The sequence below is a fragment of the Paralichthys olivaceus genome, chromosome 14, assembly GCF_024713975.1.
Source record: "Paralichthys olivaceus isolate ysfri-2021 chromosome 14, ASM2471397v2, whole genome shotgun sequence".
NCBI lineage: Eukaryota > Metazoa > Chordata > Actinopteri > Pleuronectiformes > Paralichthyidae > Paralichthys > Paralichthys olivaceus.
In genome coordinates, this window is record NC_091106.1 from 13,603,399 (window position 1) to 13,623,784 (window position 20,386).

Sequence of the window (20,386 nt, forward strand, 5' to 3'; positions counted from 1 at the left end):
CTTCCCTGAACTAACAATCTGGAATAAATTTGATATAAATTCATACTTAATCAAATTTTTTCATGATATAAACCATGGCAGGTTCTTGGATTTTTATGAATCTTAAAAATGCTCGTCCATTCAGCCATTATTAATATCACTGTCATGATGGAGGTGGAGCCAATCCCAGCTGACATCGGCCAATAGGGGAGGGTACAGTCTGGACAGGTCGCCAGCCTATCACAGGCATACAAAGACAAACAATCATTCACAATAGTGCTTTATTCATTCTACACATTTATACCCTTTCCAACACATCATCTCCCTCTAGATTTCTAAATACAGCTACAGCCAATCAGAGCAAAACAGACAGATGTGAAAGAACGTGTAGTGTTTCATCAGTCAGTCAGGAGGTATGAACTCACAATTACTGCAAGACTCCAGATCACAAGATAGTAAGTTGTGTAGTGTGAGTGTAGTGGGCGATTTAGAGTGTGGGAGTAAGCTGGAGTACCTGTAGAAATCCTAAAGGCTCCAGCCAGCTGTGAGTTTTAAACCAAGCACATTCTTGCTGTAAGGCCACAGTGGTAACCAATGGACCACAGACAGAAATCAGACAGATAATACAAAATCTTAACTATACACTGATCAGATTTACACTGATCAGTGTATAGTTAAGATTTAGACTATTTAATTCACTTTCAACATTTGAACATCAAAGTAGTATCAAAGAATAGAACTATGCCGCCATGTTAGCACTGCGTTCTGAGTCTATGGAGCTGTTTCTCCACAACCGTAAGGGTATGTAAGGATTGTGAGAGTGCATGTGGCCTGCACCTTCACTGTTCCCTCCAAAGGGAAGAAAGACGTGAAACCTCAACTGCACTCTGTGCGATGCCAAAATCTGCCATATCCACACTGGGGCCCTCAATTTTACACAAAGCCTGGGCTACAAAACCACAAGTATTTAATGTTAAAGCGTAAAGGAGTGATGCGGACAGACAGGAGGCTGCAATGTAACCGACCAGCAACACCGAAACCACCCAGAGCTAAATCAAGACGCACACAGAGCGTATTCACTGAAATGAAAAGATTTGGCATCTCAAACAAAGTGAGATGGATAATTTGTGACACTGTACAATGTATATTGTCTTCCGCCCACATTTCCCGGAACGTGGAGACTTTTGGAAACTGTTCGAGGCGTACACGCCAGTAGAGTGATGACCGATTTCCAACTGATTGTGGAGATAGAGCACACTCTGTCTCCAGGCTGTGAAATGGCTGAAACAGGAGGGGACAGGGCAGAAACATGTTGGACGGACTCTTTACTGGAGACAGTGATAAAAAAAAAACTTTCAGTGAGGTGGAGGAGTTGGATTTGTTAGAAAGTGCTGCTCCCTCATTCAGAGCAGCACCAGCTCTCGTGTGGTGGAGCAAAAAACTTTAAGTGAGATGATGAGCAGATTTCATAAAGCGAGACGAGGTAAATCAGCAAAAGGTGAAAAAGGAACCTGGGAGAAACTTGGCTGCGTCCCACAGATGCCCATCAACACGTCTTCAGAGGTCACTTCATGTAGTTAATAAGGGCCTGATGAGGGACCAGTGACGCACGCGCACGCACGCACGCGCATGCACGCACACACACACACACACACACACACACGTCAGGAAATCAATGACCACAAGCTGCTGTTGTCTCACTTTTCTGCAATGAGAACTAATTTCAAACAAGTATCAGTTCTATCAAACATGCGCACACCATAAAGGCTCATTTGTGCTCAACGTTAGTACCACCAAAAATCGGGGGGGTGTAGCTTAATCCTAACAGCTGCTTTTCCGTCTTTCTTAAAGGTCCAGTGTGTACGATTCAGGTGACAGGGATCTATTAGCTGAAATTAAATTTAAAAAGATAGAAGGATGTGGGTTGTGGCAGTTACATTGTTTGAAATGGACACATCTCTTTCATCTCTTTTCGTATATAAAAGCAGCATAAATGAGTCTTAACACACTGATTACAGAAACGTCCTGCAGACGCCCACAAACTGTGAAAGAACAGCCACAGTGTCTGTTTTGGCATTGCACACGTCTCAATGGTTACTACAACATCAAGGAAATATTTCTCAATTTACCGTGAGTTCTTGGCTGTAATGTAATTTGTCATTTATCATATTTTCCATAACCCACCCATTTGTTGTTCCTCTGTATTTTCTACATTTTCCATTAGTTCCCTTTAACAAAACCCAGAGATATGTGATCAAATTACAACCTCTGTTTTCCATATTTGAGATGATGCGTGATGAAGTTCATTTGGGAACCGAGCTGAAGAAGCCTGAATGTGTGAACTGTAAATCAGATTTACACATACCAACCCTGAAACCAGTGGCTGTGAACTGCTGATCTCCTTCATTAATCCCAAATCAATCTAATCAATGTGGTTTTATTTGAAGGTTATGGCCAATGAAAGAACAAATATACACAGATCCACTGTTCAGTATCAGATGTTGTAAGTTAACTCCAGTTTTCAGGATGGATGGAGAGAACATTTCAGGAAAAAATGTGAGTCTGGAAGGAAGCACTCTTTTCTGGGTTGCTGGCAAGAAAAAGCTTGACATTTACTGCTGATGTTTTAAACTTCACCGTCTTCAGACAAAGTATTGAGCATGAGCAACAAGTAACATTTTCTCAAAACAAGTTTACTTGTGTTAAAAAAGGCAGATTCTAAAGATCATTTCATCCTTTGTTCATTTATCAATACAAACTGGAACCGTCTCTTCATGTGATTTTAAACATCTCTCACCGCAGACATGAACACCACCCGTGGGCACATGAAAACACGCACATGCTCAGACGCACGTTAATCAGATTTGACTAGTCCCGAGAAAGAGAAAGAGACCATTATATAACATCCTGGAGAGTCCGAAGAATTTCTATTAGTTGCAGCGGGCCTCTCTCGACCCGCCACACAAGGTACCATTAAAGCAGCATTAGAAAGTAAGCCAACATCCTTCTGGTCCGAACCTTTAGACCACCTGTCTGCAGGAAGAGAGGAGGGAGGACAGCAAGAGTCATACATTCGTTTCAGAGTGAAAGAGAGAGAGAGAGGGTGGAAACAGCAGCACATGAGAACGAGTGTACTGGCTCCGAGCCCTGGCCTGCGTCGCTCAGTAAAATGCATTAAAGATGTTGCGTTTTAGTGTGTGTGTGTGTGTGTGTGTGTGTGTGTGTGTGGTCTAAGAATCCTTCACGTTGGGGACCTAACCTGTTTACACACTGTATTACAGGGACTTCTCTCCCTTACGGGGACAAAAGGCATTCATGTTTTAAAGTAAAGGGTAAGGTTGGGTTTAGTTTAGGCAAATCTCTTTTAAAGTCATGTACTTGTCCTTCTATCTCTGTGAGGACCATTTACTACTTGACTACATTGACTACTAGACCTTACAGAGAGAGGACACTTGTTGCTGTTCTTCACTTTCTGACAGACCTAGAAAAGGTCTTTTTAAGGGTCAAGACATGGGATGGTGATGGTTAAATAGGTTTAGCACAAGGGATTGGGGTTAGTTTAGTTGTGAGGGTTAAGGGTTAATAAATGCATTTTGTTAGCAAGTGTCCTCTGAAAGTGTTTCTGTGTGAGTGGCTGTGAGTATTTGTGCCATTCAGTCTCCATTTCAAAGGCCTATTGAACAAACTAAGTATAAAGTCAGAGAAACTTTATGTGGTGATGCAACATGGAGTCTGAACTATGTGACAATACACAGAGTAATTTGCTGCTCTCTGTACGAGAATCATGTGAATGATATGATCATGTCCAGTGAAGCACATATGATCGATGAATTTAAGCGTGCCTTCCTTTTTTTCTGTGCCATTTCAATCCAACTCGGACAGATCTGCATCGAATTAAAATTGTGATCTTGATTCCCACCTATTTCCAAATCTCTTATGTAATTGAAAATGATCCTGCCACTGCTTTTAATCAGGGACTCCCACTTTCTACCAAATAAAACCTAAATCACCCCATGATGCAACATTATCTTTGTCCGTCAACCAATGAAAAACTTGTCATTCTCAGGTTTTTTCCAGATTCGAGCAGCCCAACACTACACACTGCAATAACATGTCCCTTATGCTGCAAATGCTGTTGGAGTCGCTTTGTTCATGTCACTTTAATCTGACAGGGTCGATGGCTCATATCTGCATCACAGAAAGAAAACCCTGAGTTTACTTCAACTTTGGCTTGAAACATGTAAAATGTGCTGTGAAATCTGATACATTTACACCTTTTCAGCATCTGAGATCACCTGCAGAGATGGATATGCATTTCAGTCTCACTGCTCCAAGCAACTTTCAGAAACTAAATTTCAGTCCCTCTCTCAAACCATTCTGTTGCATTTACACTTTTTGGTGAAATTAGATCTGTCTCCCATCCCCCAGGGAAACATAATGTGGCTCGGTGTGAAAGAGTAATAGATGACAGTCAGACTGTAGCCTTTCTTCTGCTTGGTACTGCTCTGTCACACACTGACTCAGCGACACAATGACCCTGTGACAATGACATTCAAAGCCTGTCAGCCGGCCTGTTGCACCAGGGTGATGAGATTAGATCCACACAACACACACACACGCGCACACACACGCGCACACACATGCACACACACACAACAACACTGACCTGGCAAAAAGAGGGCAGGGGGACAGAAGAGGCTCGGAGAAAAAGCGAGGGGGGGAGAAAAGACTGGTTGAGAAAACACCCACGCTGCTCTCAGGGGAGTTTGGCTCTCGGAAACAATCACATTGGCCTCAGTGTCTCCTTGGCAGTGGAAAATGAATAAATTAACAGGTGGAGTAGAAAGTCTCCCATGGGCAGGGTCCTGAAGCCATCTGTGAAGGCCATCAGCGTGTCCCAAACCTGCCGTTTCCCTCCTGAAGCAACATGTCAGAGTGGAGATTTACAGCCGCATGGAAAACACACAAACACACACATGCACACACACAAACACACGCCCACGTCCACGTGTACACACACACACACACACACACACACACACACACACACACACACACACACACACACACACACACACACACACACACACACACACACATCAAAGTGGATGCACTCTATAGTGCAGTCAAACACGCATCCTCTTGTATTTATACCAGGGTGCAGAAGCATAGACAAAACAGTTACTGTCACAAACACACAAAGCGAAAAACAACCAGCTCGTACTTTTCACACACCCACGTGCAAACACGAACACTTGGCTGGTGCACAGATTTACACCCATTTGGAAAGACAAGCATCAGCCAATAAATAAGTCAGTTTCCCCGGAGACCTGTTGACCCCGACCTCCCTCTTTTTGTTACGCGCACAACAGCGGAGGTCAAGGTCAGGCAGGGATGAGCGGAAGGTCCGAGGGAGGTGAAAGTGCGTTGGTGTGCATGTTTGTGTGTGTGGTCGCGCTGGTTGATAAAACTATGCACTGAGTCAAAGCCCTCCTGTGTGGATGGGAGTTAGCAGCCTCCTTGTTTTGGCGGCCAGGTCGTGACCTCTGAACCCCCCAAACGGACCCTGAAAGACGAGGCGGTCTGGTCAGGTGGGACCGTGGCCACTAATTGACATAATCTCCCATCTTCTACTTGTCAGTCTCTTTTCAAACAGGATAATCAGTGTGGTTCAGGGAGAGTGTGTTTGGGTGGCATTCTGCTATTGTCAGGTGGGAAAAGCCCCTGTGCCATTACTGGTTCTCCCATCAAGTGTCCTTCTTCTCCTGCCTCTGCCTTAGAGAAGTGGATACAATGGCTAATTAAAAGACACACAGACACGCCATTTAGACCCTTAAGAGACGTTTACTCTAATTTAAAATCCCATTGTGAGAAATGGGTGAAATCAAAAGTGATTAAGCCTCCAAGACTCACCAAAACTGCAAAGTTTTGCCAAAACATTTTGAGGGTTTGGTGAAAGCAGGAGGGTTTATGATGAACTAAAAGAAAAGTTATTTGGTAAAGTAGAAATAAACGAAAAAGGAAAATAAACGTTTGCATGTTGTTTTTAGGAAGAAAATGCAAGTAACTGGAAAATTGAAGATGCAAAGTAGTAACAGCGAGTTGCAGAGCCAGAGAATGATAGATCCAGGTATATTCACATTAATGCAGCTGTTTGCTTTACCGACTCATAATGCACATTTCTCTGGGTTTCATCCAGTATAGGTTAAAATAATAAAGATGCAGTTTGATGAGTTGTGTGATAATAAAATAATCCAAACACTTCCACTCTTAACTCTGCCTTTTATAAGCATTTTTATGACCACAATAAAAATAAAGGGTGGAAAAAATGAATCTCACTTTCCGGTTCAATTGCTCGCTGAGTAGTCGTTTGTGTGTGCGTTGCGACTGCGTTGCATTTGGACAGTTTCTGTGCATACTTCCAGCTGTATTGTGAATACACCATCTGACATGATCCAACTGTAACTAATGAGACTTTCCATTATCACATTATCGTCCTTTATTAAACTCTTCCTGTAAACATTTTAGAAAAATGCTCATCCTGTTTCCCCAGAGGCCAAGGTGACGTCTTCTGTTGCATGTTTGTCTGACCAACTTTCCAAAACTCAAAGATGTTCCGTTTACAACTATATCATATAATCACTTAATTATATATATCCTCACGTTTCAGGGGCTAGAACAGCAAATGTTTGGCAATTGCAACTTACAACAACTTACCCCACGATTGATCCACTAATCGTTTCAGCGCTTTACAACAGCAACAACAAAAGCTGGATTTACTTGCACAAATGTTTTCAACTTAATCTGCCTCGTTGGGCATTATCTAACCCCGGGGTGGAGGGCGGCTTTCTTTCCTATCAAGGGCCATTTCAACAATAACATCCTACTGACCTCCTCGTCTTTTTCCTTACAGGCCCTGATGTTGTAGTTCATGCTTAACTCACTCTCAGACTGAGAATGACTTCTCCCATTGTTTCCTAACCCTAACCCAATGGCCCTATCTGCACCTCATAGCATCTCCTCTGCCAGGATTTGCTTAAGATAAATCCCATCGTATCATATAATTAAAATGACAAAACACTTCACAGCATCCTCCTCTCAGTTGGAAACAGCCTTCAATTAGTAACCCTATAATAACATATGAAAATTAATATGTTAGTTTGCCTCTGAAGCTGAGATAATGTGATTACTTCCAGGCTCACAAAACAGGGGAAATTAGATTTTAATGATTTGGCAGAAGTGCCACTCCATATCTCTAGTGATACGCAGGGTGATCCCAAAATGTGTTTCACAAATGACGCACTGAATTTCACAATATATCAGAAAGGTCTGAAATTTTTTATCGAGCTTTTCTGCAATAAACCCAACCTCAATAAATATTAACACAAATCTGCTTTTACCAAAGTCCTTATATGTTCCCCGCTGGTATTTGTCCTTGGTGTGAATACAGATGGCAAATCATCTGATTTCTTTCCACGAGCAGATTGCTCGCCCAAAACCGGTCTGTGCTTTCCTCCCTCTGCCTAAAACAATAACCCCAGCAAACGCAGCGCCAGCAGGCCAGCCTCGGAGCTATCGCTCCTCAGCGTTTGAAGTGTTTATGGACATTAATGATCCAACATTTCAAAAGAGCAGCACATGTTTGGCATAGCAGAGCACTTGGGCAAGCAGGGGAAAGCACGTCTCAATGGAAAATGTCTCATCAGAAGAGTTGTTGTTTTACACTGTATGATGTGGAGGTTTGTTTGGTCTGAGTCAATGAGTAGGCCCATGGGACGTCAAAACATCAACTGTACAACCACAGGAACATTAATGCAATGAAAACTTTCTCACAGCTCACTATCGCCGAATGTAGTTTCATTATTGATGAATCTGACAATTATTTTGCCAATTAATCAAATTTGATTGGTCTATGAAATGCATGAAAAAGCAAATAGAAATTTCCCAGAATCCAAATTGATCATTTAGAAAAGTATTTTATTCTATTAAATTAGGGAAATTGTGCCAGCTCTCTCATCATTATTTTCTGTTAGTTTAATTATCGAATTATCACAAACATAACCAATGATTGAATCATTAATAAAAGACAAGTATCTGTGGCAGAGATTAAATAGTAGGTAAACAAACGGAGAGGGTCACAGGGAAAAGACAGCTCCCACAAGGCTCTCGCACAAATGAGCCACATGTAAATGATCAACACAGCTTTTTTGTTTGTCGCTCTCCGCACATGATTTTGGAAACTTGGAGTGAAAGAAGAGACTGAAACATACACACTACCTGCCATAGATGGAGTGTCTCTCACATGCTGTGCAAACTGATCTCTGGCCAAGACAAGCACCAGGTCGGTCAGTTCAGCAGAACGATTCTCTGTCCATCAAACCTCACTTTTCTCTCTGGGCAGATTTGTATAGATTTCTCTTAATCTGTTTATCTCTGCATCACTGTGTCTGCATCTGGGTTACAGAGATCACAGTGTAAGGGATGAAAGACGCGAAGCAGAGCTTTAGGACGGGGAGGAAACAGGAAAACGTTTTCACCACATGTCAGTCAGACTCCATGAGTCCACGCTGAGACTATGTGAGAGCTGGAGCTGGAGCTCAAAGTCACTCAACTCTGTCTGTGATGCAGCCCCACTGCTTGGGTCCTCCCGCAGCGGCCTGGTTCCGACCCAGCCCTTTGTCTTCCCTCCTCTCTTTCCTCATTTGACACCCAATGCTGTATCAATAATGGTGAAATGCCCAAAATATATCTTAAAAAGGTATTTGTGGACATAAATTATATTTAAAAAATGACTGAGCCTCGTGATGATCAGACTCACATCGTCAAACCTTCCAAGTACAACACCATGAGCTTTTTGGTTGGACAAATGACCCTTATATCCCAGTGTCTTTAGATGATTATTTGCAAATCCAGACGATCAAACCGAGCACTAAACATTACAGAGAGTTTCTTTTTATATCAGGGAATTCTGTGGGTCCAACACCCAAACTGAAGACTCACAGGCTCTAAGAAATACAGCTCACAAATTTCCACATGGTTCTGGGTAACAGAACATTGCTCTGAAGTTTTGATCCTCTGTGAATTTGAAGTCCAGTACCCGGATGAAAGATAAATAAAATATAGCCCAAGTTTCTGTCATCATATAATTCATGGCGTCAGAGGCTGGTGAGAAGGCTTTCAGGTTGTACATTTGATCCTTATGAGGCTCATTGAATTTTGAAGTCGAAAAACTCAAAGTTAAGACTCTAAAAAAGCTTGATGTGCGTATCGTCACTATATCTCCAATGTTGTCAAAGTGTGCACAGGAAATATCTGCATTTGTTGTGTTGAGTCTTTTTGTTCACGGTGATGCGGTTGGGTTGAACAAACACTCCCTCAATATTCCATCTTAAAGAGATACTCCCACAAATCTATATAGTGCTTTAACCCGTCTTGTCCAGTGCTGACAGTCAACCTCTCAATGATGTTTGTATATATTTGAAAAAGTAAACACCCTCAATAAAAGATGGGCGGTCGCCTCCCTCGTTTTCAAATCTATGCTTAAACTAAACCTACACCACCGCATCGTCTACCATACAGAGACGTCTCCCATACTCCCCAGCTGCTACATGTCTTCAGACACGGCTGCTTCAGCCACGGGTGTCTCACATCATTTAAACCACTGGCTGTGCCAGAGGTTCGAACGGCTCAGGACAAGCGGTTCAATGATCAGGAAAATCCAGAGAGAGCCTTCTACTTCATACAACATTTATTTTACAAATGTGTGTGTGGCTGTTGCTTATAGCCAGACAACCGAGATAACTTAGCTTCAGTAAACTAATTGGTATATTGTATGTGACTGTGTGTGTCTGTGTGTGCTTGTGCTTGGAAGGTTATTCTGTTTTTCCTGATGATTTGATCATTTACAGTAAAATTTGGCTCATGAGTATTTGGCTAAGGCAGTGCAGGGAAAATGCAGGCAGGCCTCTGGCTGTGTCCAGTGGCTGCTTCTGCTCATCAGAATTAAGAAAAGCTTCTTAAATCTTAACTAACGCCATCTTCCTGGATTTTCCAGCGTCGTATAATGTTTTTATTTCTGCAGGTGAGTTTTATATACCATTAAAGGGTGAAGCCCAAGAGACCGGTATGGATGTATTTTATTTCAGTGACCGTGAAATACGTCTTTCATTATGCTGCATAGTAAAGATTTGTCTCCGTCTCACACACTGTCTGCGGTGGACCCCTCCTCCTCCTCAGAGGGATGAAGTATTTGTTTGGTCAAACTCAGTGAGATCACAGTTACCGAGAGGGAGCGGCTGCAGCTATCCAAACCATGTAGTGAGACATTACTCTTGTTTTTTTACACATACTGCACCACACCACGGACATCACACTGTATCCAAACATGCCCCATTATCTGCATTACATGTGCTCCGACAGCAGGGGTTTTGCAGAGTAGGTATATCCATCATGTGGAGAGACAGTAAATATCACAGAGATCTAAAACAGTCTCGAAGGGCAGTAAACGACTTCCTACAGGAAGAATGGGAAACTTTCCAGTAAGTGCAATACATGTGGTGTGTCAGCGAAGCGCACCAGAAGGTGCGTATGTGTTAATGTGTGGCACAGATTGAACACATCGACTCCCGTGTCATATGTTATCGCTCTAACGCTGGTACCTGTTGATTTTTCACTAAGTGAGAGAAACAGATTTTTTCAGATGGACCACCAAGCATCTCTGGTTTTCTAAAGAGCTTAAGTCCACGGGATAAACAAGATCTTGGGATCTTTCTTTACAGCCAAACAACAGACTATGTAATCCTTTCACTTGCATAATGTAAGTAGCTTCTGCTCCCTCTTTACAATGCTTTGTTACATAAACAGACCTCCTGCGCAGTGTTTCAAACTGATCCTTTGACAAAAAACAAAACATGTAAATTGCACAAATCCTGATTAACTTCAATTAGTTTGCATTCCAATGTACAGCGGCTACAACACTTTCTTGTACATCGCCGTCATGCTAGAAGTTGCCTCACAGTAAAGGTCTTGCAGCCAGTGGAAATCTAAGGGTACGGTCACACACACACACAAATGCGAAGAGAATTTTGCAGGTCAAAGTTCACCAAAGTAGGACACCACACTGAGATTTTCCTCACCACAGGAAGCAAATGTTTTAATCGCCAGTCAGACACAAGACACACACACACACACACACATGGATTATAGAGTTGTGTATTAATCTTGAATCGCAGTTCACCACATTGTTTTACTGTTTGCTGCTGCTTCTGATCACACAGCTCCACTGTCACGAAGAGCACAGTCATCTTCTTGCCAGTGAGTGATGATGAAACCCATCGGCGGTTGTGACCTTCAGCTATCTGAAGGAGCTCCCCTGGCTCCTTCATCACACTCCGCACAACCTCTGTCTCTGCCTGTCAACACCAGCTTATAAAGGGGTCGTCACCGGCCGACAGCGTGCACACAAACCTACGCTCACTCGCAGCAACACCATACAGTGCGAGACGACAGCGGTTAGCTCAGCATTTACAGAGCGGGTAGGTGCAGCTGAATGGTGCACTTGTTTTGACACACAATGGAGGGCAGTAACAAAAGGGAGATTCCTAGACTATGAGTTTGCGCTGCCAGTGAAAGTGGACCGTGCTATTCTGAGTGTAAAACTCATACAACCACCCACATCACTTCTTTTCCTTCAGATCCTCTTCCTGGAAGCTCAACTCCCCCCCTCCTTATGTAAGATTATCAACTATAGCTCTGTCCACCTGTGTTTTATTCATCACTGACCAGTAAGTCTCTGTTTACTCACCACCTCAAGCCTTAGATGTCCATGGCTGGATGTGTCAGGGGCACTTTACCCATGGGACCAACCCTTTGCCTGGAAGGCATGGCGTCAGACTCTGATCCAGGCGGACACTCACCGCCAAAATATTCAGATACGGCGACCTAAATTTTTCTCTGCTAATGTCACTGCCATGAGAGCTGCTTTCATGTGTTTTTGTCCTGTGTTTGGGCCAAGTGTTTTCAGAAAAAACCTTTTTCTGTTAAATGAGAGGAAAGTCTAACCCAGTAAATATTTCCATATAAAGTTTTATATCTTAATGAAATAGACATGATGATGTGTTGTTTAAAAATATAATCTTTCCCCAGTCAACTAATTTCGATTATATTAGGATATAATCTTGATCCTGCTCCGATTAGGAAATGTTGAAAAGAAGGAAAAGCTCTGGTACTTCTTGAAAAGAGAGTAAAACAGTGTAGAATTAGAGGATAATGTGGCAAAGTGATATTGAGTATTTGAATTCTCTAATCATACAAAAACAAGAGCATTGTCTCAGAAGTCCGTACATAATTGAAAAGAGGAATCCACTCCATGAGCTGATACAGTTGTTTAATTGACAGAAAATCAATCAATGAGAGTTTGATTATGTATGAATTGTCCGAAATGTCCATAATTCACTGATTCTAGGTTCTTATAAAAGACAGTTCCTTTATCCTGTTTATACTAATTTGAATCAAATATTCTTTTTTAAATAGGGCATAATTTGCTATCTAAGTGGTCTATCAAAAACAATTGATAAACAATTGCTGACTGTATTTCCTGTAGTCCCAGTTGGGCCCTTGTATGTATGCTCTACCCCTTCACTCACAGCCGCCCAGTCCGTGGTGTCTATCCTCAGGTTTTATTTTGCAGGAGAACAGGATCAGTTTGGAGCCAGGACATCTCTGTGGTCCGGTCCAGCCTTTCTCCTCTCCTTACCCTCTCCTCTACTTACCCTCTTTTACTCTCTGCTCTCCTCTCCTTCTCCTCACCCTCTTTAACTCTCGCCTCTCCTCACACTGACTGCAGACCCACTGCTGGCAGCTCCGTTGATATAGAGGGACATGTCAACAAATCAGCAGCTTCCGATGCCAAACTCATCACACAACGCTCAAACTGTGCTGCGCTCGCTCATCCACACGTACACAGATATAGACAGGGGTTTGCAAAGGTATGTGCACATACCTGCAGCACAGACACATACATGTTCTTGCCCATGCCTAGAATAACTCATGGTTACAACTAAAACACACTAATGTGTGTTTATCTACTGAGCGCTAACATGACATAGTCACTCAGTTCACAGTCAGCAGCTCGGCGGCTGCCTGATTTCATTTTTCAAAGGCTAAGAATAGACTTTTACAGGTTTCCCCCACACCAAAACAAACACATTTTCACAACAACAACTGGGGCTCAGAGAGTCAGCGAGAGCAGCCAAACACTGGGCCCCAAAAGAGGCCGAGTTAACTGAATCAGTTTCTAGCAGCAGGCAGAGGGATTCTTATGTATATGCAAACTTAAACATATTTCTCTTTTTATCTGTCTCTGCTGCCTGAAAAGTAAAATGCAGCCTGCTCCCACAAAAGCAACCTCTCCATAATGTGGCATGTAAATGTTTAATGTATTTAATCTGTGGGCAGCACATGTAACCGCTCATGTTTTATTACCCAAGCCAAATGTTTAGAAAGCACTCCCGAGTAAATTTTTTCCTAGGATTACAAAAAAATACTAACATCAGAGTATTTGAAAAAAGGAGCAGTGCGCTTGCAGTGTCTGCTAATAGGGATATTCATGTGCTGCAAAAAAAAGAAGAAGCCGGTAATGATAAAGGCCTGTTGCTGGCTTTCAGGGTATAAAAGTGGGTCACGTCTTTGTCAAAGTAACTACAGGGGAGATGGATGTGTGTGTTCAGTGAGACAGACTGGTTGCAATAATTCACCCTGTCCCTGCAGAAAATGATGGTTTTATTGGCTGCCTGTCAACTTGAAATGCCTTTGGAGAAGATACCGTATCAGAAAGGGGGAGTTTGTGTATCTGTATGTGTGCGTGTGTTTGTGTGTTCCAACTGGTCATGGTCAATGACAATCAATTAGGGTGTGTGCTGGGGTATCTGGGTAAAGGTTCCTTCTCTTAGACAAGGTCATAAATATAGGACAAACAAAGTTTCAGCTAATAATGAACTTTCCAGAATATAGAAGAGACTGGAAAATATAACGCAACTTTTCTGCGCTCTCATGGCTGAAATATTATCAAAGAGTGTCCTGTGGTGAAGCATTCGGGCCTAACCTTGAAGAGTAGCCTGTGCTGTGTCACCTGTGTGTATGTGAGTAAGAGCAGGGGCCTCTGAGAGCACTAATGACAGCTGATGATAGGCTGAGAAGAACAGCCCCATGACTGATGAAAGCTGCTGCAACGCTGAGGCGGAGAGAGGGGTCAGACTGTGGCAGGGCGGGCCACAGTGCATAAAAGATAACGCTCATGAAACGGCTTTTTCACCCTTTAACACTTGCTTGGCCAATATGGGCGACTGCTAGGTGCAGTTGACAAAATGAAAACTATTTGGGGGATCCTTCCTAATTGGAACCCTGATCATTTTTCACTGTTAAACATTAAAATTTATGTAAACGAGTTTTGGGTTGGACATTTTTTTTGCTACTTCCTGTTTTACTTTAAAGTTTTGTTACTTTGTGTGTGTCCTTTGCTTGTTTAGCCTTCTGTCTTTGTCTGGTTTAGGGTTTACCTCCATTGTGTATTTAGTCTCTGTGCTCTCCAGTTTTCTTTGTCAGTTCGTCTGCTCAGTTTCGGCCCTCGGCAAAGCTGAGTGCCATTTTAGTTCTTGCTTTAACTCCATAATCCTGAGTTTTGCCAATGTTTTTTTTCTTGCTGAATTTTCAGGTTTTTTTGATTTCCTCAAGGTCTTTGTGTCTGCTACCCTGACAATAGATTCTTCTGCAGCGATCTGCTATGTAATGTGTCTGCAGGATGACATTGGCCATATCCATCAGGCCCCGTTGGGTCACTGAAGATCATAGAAATGATGTGAAACATATGCCACAGCCGTGTCTGTCACAATTTAACACTTATTAAATCTGGAATTTTGGGTTAGTGCCTGAAGCCGCGCTTTCTAGCGACTACTGACACAAATTAAAAAGAAAAAAAACAATAATGAAATTTGTCACAGAAGAGCTTTTTCATATTGCTCCAGCAAAGTTGCAGACATTTACAGGATAAGATGCCAGAGTTGTTCCGATGGCTCAGGAAAGATCTAACACAGTCACAAAGCTTAATATTTGCTTTGCGTTGTATTTTGGCAACCTGTATGGCACTTGGTTTTGTTGTTTATAAAAAAATACTTATTCAAGCCCTCGAATTAGTTGGATCTACTAGCAAAAGCCAGAAAACACTTAAACTCTTGAAACATGATGTAGAAAAGCTGAAACAAGACTGTGACCAAAGACGGCTGACTTCATCGACACAGAACTTCAAAGACGAGCTGCGTCTCTACTGTATAGCCTCAGGCAGACTACTCATCAATCTGGTGACAGCGCTGAGGTGGTGCTATACATCCTCTAGATAGCATCACACATCAAACAAACTCTGGAAACACTAGCCTGCTCTTTGGCTGCAGACGATCTGATTTTAGCCCACACATGGCCCCACATGAAAAACACACTGTGCATGTGGAATGCTTAAACACACTAACAATCTCCTGTTTGTTTTTTAACTGCAAACTTTCGCTATCAAAGATCACTGTCACGATCTCACCTCACAATCAAAACACTCTACCTGTGTATGGTGTTAACCTCATTTGATGCTTTTCTTCATATTCAGGGGTCAGACGTGCACCTGGTGAAGCCGGACTGTGAATAACATGTGAAACATTAAATATTCCTCTATCTTGAGTTGATTTGTAAACTCCTTAAATGCTGAATAACTGGAGAGTGTTTCAGGAGGGAGTCAGTGCTACACCCAGAAAGTGTTTGGTGCTCATCCTCAAGTACACCTGATAAGAGCTGGTTGGAAATGAGTTCTTATCAGATGTTATTAAAAAAACATAAACGTCTGCAATATGCGTGCGTGCTTTTCTCTTTTGAGCATTTTACAGCATAAGCACTGACCTTGTCAGGGCCAGCAGACCTGATAGGGACCAAAGCCTGGTTTTAATGAGGCCCTGGTTTAGGTTAGAGGGACAAGATGTGTTTTTAATGTGTTTGTGTGTGTGTGTGTGTGTGTGTGTGTGTGTGTGTGTGTGTGTGTGTGTGTGTGTGTGTGTGTGTGTGTGTGTGTGTGTGTGTGTGTGTGTGTGTGTGTGTGCGCGTGCATGCTTGCTTGCGTGTGTGTATTATCCAGGTTGTGGGGACACAGTCTCCCTTTCAGTCCCCATAAGGAAGACAAGTCTCCCAAATGTAAATCATTAAATTCTGAGGTGAATTTATGTTTTAATGTTTAGATTACAGTTTTGGTAGTAACTATGGTTACGGTTGGAGTAACTCTCCATGCAGGAAATGTATGTAAATCAATGTAATGACCTTTGAAGTCATGGAGACACAACTGTGTGCATGCGTGTGTGTGTGTGTGTGTGTGTGTGTGTGTGTGTGTGTGTGTGTGTGTGTGTGTGTGTGTGCGTGTGTGTGTGCGTGTGCGTGTGTGTGATCACTTATAGATAGAAGCGTGCGGCTGATTGCTGACACAGAGCTGGACACTGTACCCTCACTAATTTATCTTCAAACACATTGCTAAGTGAAATACTGCCCAGCTATTACCGTCCGTACGCGCTGTGTGTACAAAGGGTGACAGCGTATAGATGCTCTGTTGATACAGGATATACAGACAGCAGACACATTCTGTATGCATTATAGAGGACATGGCACCATGGGAGCCCACACACACCACACACAGAGTCTTCAGCCTGCAGGCTCCAAGCAGAAGCAGCCTCCGCGGTGAAGTGCTGTAATTGCAGCTTAACTGTCCGGCACAAACAATTTGGTCATATCCTGCACAGATGCAAACAAACAAAGGAAGAGGAAGAGAAACACGAGAGCATCATTAAATATCCGATGCTGTCATTACAGCTCTGGATTTACCGGTCGCAGTATCACACAAGTCCACAAGTACAGATATTACAGTAGAATGCAAAATATGAGAGGAAACTTCATCATTCGCAGAATTATAGAAGGTGAAGGAGACTGAAGTAACAAGCAAAGGAATGAAAGTGGGCAAAATGTGGAGGGAAGTGAGGAAGAAAGAGAGGGGGGGGGTAAGAGACCAAACAGCGGAGAAACGGGAGGGAGAAGGGTAACATCTGAGTGTAGGAGAACCAGGAATGTTAATCCTCTTTGTATGTCTCCCAGCAATGATTAAACTTTTCTAATATCAGGCATGACGAGAAAAAACAGGTCATAAATGGGTCAGCTGAGGGAGAAGAGGAAAAAACACGAGCAAAGCCGGTGGCTACGCTCAAATCAGCACAGCTTTAAAATCACACAACGAAAAGCAACAAAGAATCCGGGGTCCAGCAGCAAGAACCAAGTCTGTCGTTCAGTTAGCACGTGTGTATGAATGTACATCAGTGGGATGAGTGTGCGTGCATATTCGAACCCTACAAAGTGCAACACGCCGGCCTGGTTATCCATTCACCACAATGACCAGAGACACGTGACATCATGCCCGCTGCTACTGTGTGAAAATGGCCCGAGAAGCTGGCAGGCCGAGCTGAGGAGTCAGAGAGAACCACTTAGCGGCTGCGCTACGGTAATCAGAGGTGGGAGGTCAGCGGCAAACTATGTGTGCATAACCCCTGCACTTCCTGGAAACTCCAGCTCTCTGGAGGAGGAGGAGGAAGAGACGACGAGCGCTCATTTTCCACAGCATGGGAACGGCTGCGGCACTGGCGGACTGGACCTATCCTTCTTCTTCTCTTTTTGTTTTGTTTCCCTTGAGTCTGTCCCCCAACCCCCACTCTCGCCACTTTCAATGAGCTGCGTCATTAGCGGCAAGATTTAAAGACGGGTCAGATGGAGCACGACGCAGGGAAAGTGAGGAGGGGGAGAGGGTGGGCATGTATGTGTCTGTTACGCTCTGGTGTCAGCAGGAAGACACATTGGAGGGAAGTATTTCCTTCCCTGTCAGAGGAAAAGCCCTCTCACAGGAGGGCTCAGACATCATAAATCCTCTGTGATTCTTTCCATGCCCTTCTCTCCCTCTCCCTCTCTCCCTCTCTCCCTCTGTTAATCTCTCTCTCTTTCCGAGCCCAAATTCTACAAGTCGTGTCGAAGACAATCTGATTCATAATTTCCCCTAAGTGGCCCTGTGAATCAGACCATCGCTGAGCTTAGCGGGCCTCAATTTCACACGACCTATTCATCAGCGTCAACGGTCAGACAACTTTACACGTGCAGTAACGTCCGAGCTTGTCGTGCACACACTGGACCGTCCACTGGTTTACTTCATTAAGCCCTACCAGCGACTTTTAACTCTGTGATTACCAGGTTCAAGTATTGTTTTATGGGGCCTTTATCATGAAACTCCATAGACGCCTGTACACCCGGTTGGGCTCATTCACACGCTCTCACTCTCTATATTTATTCTCCCATCAAAAGCAGCGCAGCCCCGATCATTAACATTTTTACATTGAAGGGCAGTTTTATCACTTCAACCACACGAGGCAGTTGCTCCCTTTGAAGCCGAGTTACAGTCGGCATCAGCAAGTCAACATGCAGGACGTCTAACTGCTCCTAATTCAACGAGGACGCCGTCGCTGCGTGAAGTCATCGCTGTAACAAGCACCATGATGCTGTCCAGCGAGGAGGAGCAGAACTAGTCGAATCTGGTTGTTCGACAGCGAGAAAGCCTCTGTACGTTTCTTAAGGGTCTGATAGACGGATTTACACCCTCGCTCATGGAGCAGTTCACTCACTGCACACGTTCCTCAGATTACTTGATGAAAGGGGGAAAGCCCACAGCATAACACCCCCGCTAACAACACATATTGTACTGCTCACACAAGATAAAATATGACACCATGCTTTATATGAAGAGATACCACAGGTGCCAGGTAGTGTTTATTTATACTGCACATGACTGCCCTCTTCTGGTGAACTCTAAAGTGTGTGGTTTCATTTTCAAGCATGAGAATGTGATGTTTCTTAAGTAATTCAGTCATTTCCACAGTTAAGAGGCAGGTTAGACAATAGAGATCCATGCAGTCAATATCTAGTCCTCTCTTGGCTTGTTGTGCTGATGTGCCATAAGGATTCTGATTCATGAGAGGTAAAATAGAACAGAGTTCAACCTATCAACTAAAGAAGCAGACCAGTGGCTCCAAAAGGCCCTCAGGTCTTTGAGCTCCGACTTTTCACTGTTGCACTCTGTTCTCTGCAGATCTGTGCACGTGCTCCTCTCCCAACAGGAAATGTTTTGAATTTTAAAATGTTGGGTCTCCTCTCTGCCTAAGGGATCTCAGAGCTGATTTGATGATTATCCATAAAAAACACAGATTTTTTAAACACGACTCAGCTGTCGGCTACAGAGCTTTGGAATATTATGTTTTACACAGAGCACAGATCCACAAAATGAAGATGTAGGATTAGCAGGCTGGTAACAACTTCATGTTATATACATCACACACATTTCAGAGGCTATGAGATAGAGCTGGTCCTCTGCTTCTGAACCAACTCCCCTTTGTATCTTCCTCACCCCTCCTCATTTGACTTCTTCCCCTCTTAGGGGCTCGCAGAGTCAGAGAGGGTCCCATGTGTTCGCTCATCTGTCCCTCGACACACATTCCCTAAACAAGCACTCTCCAAAACACTGCTGGTTGCCATGGCATTGCTACTGGCCTGAGTAAATAGGAGAGAGGGAATAATGTCCTTAGAGGGAGGGAGTGTTGAATGCAGTTTAGGCAGTAGTGTGTATGAGTGTGTGTGTCTGTGGGAGTGGGGGGGGGGTCTTTTTGCCACTGCACTGCCCCCATGGGGGAGCTGCCTGGCAGAATCATTACAGTCTGTGCAAACACACGCTGACATCTCAACTCCAGTCAGCCCTGCCACACACGAACAGGCACCCACACACATCTGCTGATGTACATAAACACACGCACATTTGGAGCTCGTGTCCAACACCAAATGCTCAGTTCGGCGGTGTCAGTGCTCTGCAGATGTTCACTCCCAGCCGCTGTGTAGCTGAGCCACATGTGCTCGTTGCTCTAATTGCATATTTCCTAGTGTTTGCTTACAGAATGACTACTTGTAGATCTGAAGTAAACCACATGTACTGTGTCTGAATCCTAACCTTGTTTAGTCTGTCACGCATGCAAACACACAGGTAGAACATGTTTAGTCTGCTTCGTTTAAATGCTGCATCACTTAGAATAAAAGGAGCTTGAAGCGTACAGTCGCCCCAAAACAGGTTATGAGTAACAGTATCAGTAATGACCAATTACAGCTAACCCATGACACACATGAAGGCACGCATACCCATGAAATTAACAGAGTGCGTGTCTGGGGCATGTACACAAGCACATATAATAAGGAAAAAACATTCAGGGTTTTCCTAAACAACAAGAATTAGGTTTAAGCAGGTAGATTTCAAATG